Source organism: Choloepus didactylus, chromosome 1 (genome assembly GCF_015220235.1).
Source record: "Choloepus didactylus isolate mChoDid1 chromosome 1, mChoDid1.pri, whole genome shotgun sequence".
Classification (NCBI taxonomy): Eukaryota; Metazoa; Chordata; class Mammalia; order Pilosa; family Megalonychidae; genus Choloepus; species Choloepus didactylus.
The window spans coordinates 37,336,960-37,341,437 of record NC_051307.1 but is presented as its reverse complement, the minus strand read 5'-3'; the positions used below and the strand labels follow the sequence as shown (position 1 = coordinate 37,341,437).

At 41.6% G+C, this 4,478-nt stretch overlaps 1 pseudogene; it reads left to right on the top strand.

Annotated features, from left to right (window-relative positions):
- Positions 1 to 455: 455 nt before the first annotated feature.
- On the top strand, positions 456 to 2,709 carry LOC119507293 (annotated as a pseudogene).
- The last annotated feature ends 1,769 nt before the right edge of the window (positions 2,710 to 4,478 follow it).

Genomic DNA, 4,478 nt, shown 5'->3' with positions numbered 1-4,478 from the left:
TCACCCCCACACACACGCACACACCCCTCAATGTTGCCCCATTAGTAACTATTTGCCATCTAAATCCACGTTGCACAGAAATCTGTGGTTATTTTTAAAATAAACATTTATTTGCATCCCACTCTGAGCGGTATATTAAGTCAATTGTCACAACAACCTATCATGATCACAATTTTTATGCAATAAAACTAAATAAAGCTCAGAGAGTTTAAGACATTTATTCAAGTTCACACACATACTAAGTGAAAGCCAAGCTTTAAACTCACAACATTGCCTCCAGCATCTACACAGTAGTATGCTATACTCTATTATCACTCACTACACTAAACTGCTTCCCAGCACTCCATAATTTAAAACTATAAATAGTGGAAACCAATTAAGTCTAGACTCTTCCCAGTAACGGGATCCATTACAGTGCCCAATAGCAACTTTAGTGTGGAGTTTTACCTTGCTGCATGGGGAGGGTGAGGACCGAGCAGCAGTTCAGCAATTCTGTGACAAGATCCACATTATTGATGCTAGGTTGCAACATTGAAACAGTTCCTCAAAATAAGGCTGGTCACTTCTAAGATCCACTTAAATCCTTCAGATATTCATTTGACTTCATCTTTAAAATAGTATCCGGGCTTTACAGAACGGCAGTGTTGGCATCATGGCAAGATCTGAAAGAGAGGGCTGGCTCTAACAAAGGAGGGAACTAGGAAGAAAACGGATGAGCTGCTGAAGGCAGTGTAATGGTTAGGTTCATGTGTCAACTTGGCCAGGTGATGGTACCCAGGTGTCTGGTCAAGCAGGCACTGGCCTAACCGTTACTGGCAAGGACATTTGTGGCTGGTTAATAAACCAGAAGGCTGGTTTATTAAATCATCAGTCAATTGGCTGCAGCTGTTACTGATTGTATTAACGAAGGGCATGTCTTCCACAATGAGAGAATGCAATCAGCTGCATTTAATCCAATCAGTTGAGGACTTTTAAGTGAGACAGATAGAGGACCTTCACTTCTTCGGCTAACCAGCGAAGCATTTCCTAAGGAGTTCATTGAAGTTGCCAGTTCATTGCCTGAGGAGTTCATCAAACACCTTCATTGGAGTTGCCAATCTGCTGCCTGCGTGAGACACTTTTATAAATCTTATATTTATAGATATCTCTTGCTGATTCTGTTTCCCTAGAGAACCCTAACTAATACAGGCAGCATCACTCGGGAAGCTCAAAACAAATGGATTATCAGGTTTAAATCTACTTGAGGCGGCAACAGCCACTGTGGATCCATCTGTAAGAAATGGAGAGGTGACTGCAGTGCCCCCTTTGTGGGAAAAGCCTCTTTTGGGAAGCAGTGATTGTATGCCCAGCTCTTCTCTAGGAAGACCAACAAAGAGCACCTTGCAGGTTTTCCTTCAGGATGTCCCTTTGAACACACAACTGACAATAAACAGCCCGAGATCTTGCACACCAAGCCCTCCCAACAGTCTAGCAGCGAGAAGCTCAGAACTGTCAGCTAGAAAGCAGAACATGTTTGCATGGGCCATTTCCATAATTGCCACAACTTCAAGCAACAGTTGATTGCGAAGCAAAAGAAGAAACTTCAAGAACAGCAGAAAACAGTTCTTGAGCTGAAGGAAAATCAGCGGCTGGCAGAGGTTTGCTGGGCAGCAGAGCTTACTGCAGCAGTTACAGATGCCCAAAGCTGCCTGCTATTGAATCCCAGAGAGGAAGAAGGACCAAAAATAACATGCCACATGCTTCTAAATTCACCTGTTGCTTCCCTTGGGACTGAAAGCAGTAGAAGTGACTCCCCAAATTCTCTTCCTGGATCCAAAAGCAGCTCATGGCACCCCATCCCGTAGTGAAAGCCATGGAAGACAGAGCAATTCAGCGAGCTGAACATAGGCAGATCTTGGCAGAAAAGAAGAAAAAACAAGCAGAGAAATTGGCCCAATTAAAGGCCCAAGAAGAGGAACATCTGAAGAGAGAGGCAGAAGAAAAAGAGGTTCAGCTTGAAAGAAAACTAGAAGAGGAGAGACTGAAGAAAATTAAAGAAATAGAGAAGCAGAAGATAATAGCAAGGAACCAGCAGCTGGAAGCAGTAGCCAAAGAACATTATGAAAAGGTCTTGCTAAAAATAAAAGGTCTAGAGCCTTGGAAGAGATTGAGAATGCAAAGCAAGCAAAACATTCCAGGTGGCAGAGGAACATCACTCTTTGGCAATACAGAGGAAATGCCTGCTGACCTGGTTCCAGTATGGTCAGGAAAGCCTGGCTAGAAAGATGGCCTGGACTGATCAATTTTATTCCCAAGTTTTGCTTAGGGTAGTCTTCCAGAGCTGGCTACATTACCTGAGTGATCTAGAGAAAGATGTAAGAAAACTTCATGTACATTTTCTTCAGAAGAAGATTTTCAAGGCCTGGTTTAACATGGTCAGGGAGGCCAAGAGTGATTCTCAGAGCAAGTATGAGATTGCAGCGGAGCATAGTGACAGGAGGATTTGCTGGATCATGTTTAAGATGTGGAAGAAGTTTGCAAAGTCTATGAAAGAGGAAAGATTAAAAGGAGAAAGGAGAGAGCAACTCCATAGGAAGGTAGCTGAAATTCTTCCAGATTTCCAGATGCTGGCCCCACTGTGACTATTGGTTGTATCAGACATTTGCTACTCAGCCCATGTGTGAAACAAGCCTTTGGTATGCCAGAGGACACAAACCAGTGCAAAGGTGAGGAGAGAACCACAGTTGGTGCACAGTGTGTATCTCCACCCACTGACATCCATACCTATACAGATACACCTGATTTGTTTCCTGTCAGTTATTTCTAGGATCAAAGGAATTATTTTAAAAAATTCCTTCCTTGATGTCTCCTGAATTGCTACTCAGCAGCTCACTAAAGCATTTATCACAGTGGGATCATTCCAAAGAAACAGAGTAGAGCCCCACTGTTCAAACGCATCCTAGTTGCGGTAGAATAAACTTTATAAAGGATGAGTGTTTGCCTGCTTGAGCAGGGGAAGGAAATGTGTGTGTTTATAATTTAATTAGTTGTTTTAAAAGTAGTAAATACTTAGAAAAGGAGGCAGAGGTCAACAGTCTCCTAGAACCTTAGTATCAGAGCCTGGCATCCTAACAGACCCGTCCTCTCTGACCAGCCCTGTGGAGCAAAGGTCCACTGTACAGTTGGCAACGAGTTGCAGCTTATCCTGATTTCAGAGAAATGGAGACACCAAAGATACTCCTCTTCAGTGGACTTTGATAAGCATGAAGCAATATTCCAAAAACTAATGACTTAATCAAAGACAATCTAGCAACTCATTAAAATGTCTGCTGATGCTCCTGATTGCAGTGTCTTAATAATGCACTGTCTTCTACTCCTCAGCTCAGTTTGATCTAGATATCAAAATATTTGTCTTCAGTTTGAAATGTCTTAATCTTTATGGGGCTAAGACTATAGAAGACTCATAAAATGGTCCCTTCTATGAACTGTCTTAGAGAACTAGAAAAAAATTCTCATTACAAAATACATGTCTATTACAACAAATTCAAGCTGTCCATAAATGCACACAGTAAAATGAGAAAGTCCCTTCCAGCCCTGAGGTAACTATTATTTGGTGTGTTGAAAATTTGAGCTGGTAAAATAAATTTCTGTGGTTGTTCAAGTAAAAAAAAAAAAAAAGTATCTGTCCAGCTGGAAAATGAGCTACTAAAATTAAGGGATCCCCACCCCCACCTCTTTTATCTTCTCTTCTCAACCAACTATAATGCTATGGTTGAGTGTGGAGCATGGAAGGTTAAACAACCTAGATTCTCTTCCTGGCCCTGCTACCACATGACTTAGGCCAAGCCATAAAACCATTCTGTGTTTCAGTGTCATCATCTGTAAATTATAGAGATTTCTTCCAGATCTAAAACTCTGATAGTCTTGCCCACTGCATCCTCTGTGGATATTTCCATAGATTCCATGAGCATTTCAACAGAAAAAACATCATGAGAATAGGAGTCATGTTCATCTTAGTCATCATAATATTCATTGGCTTGGCACTTAGTAGGTGGTCTTTCAGTATTTCTTGGAAAACAAATAAGAAGCCCCCAACAATGTATAAATACATAAACAAACAAACCAGGTTTTTCAGAAATCTAGGGGGTCCTGTCCCACGTTGAGGGGAGGGTGATGAATTTATTTGCAGAGTTGGGACTAGAGAGAGAAAGTCCATATTTGGGCAACCAAAGAGGTTCTCTGGAGGTGACTCCTGGGCATAATTGTAGGTGGGCTTACCTTCCCTTTACACCCATAAGTTTCACAAGAGCAAGCCTCAAGATTGAGGGCTTGACTTGTGAAGTAGGGTATTCCTAATTTCACGTAGCATATATTCTGTCCATGATAATCCAGCTGTATCTCACATTATCAGCACTTAGTTGTACAATTCTCATCACTCTCCATTTTAAACAATTCTTATGACCCAAAACACCCCAAAGCTCTTTTCAGCCCTTAATTAC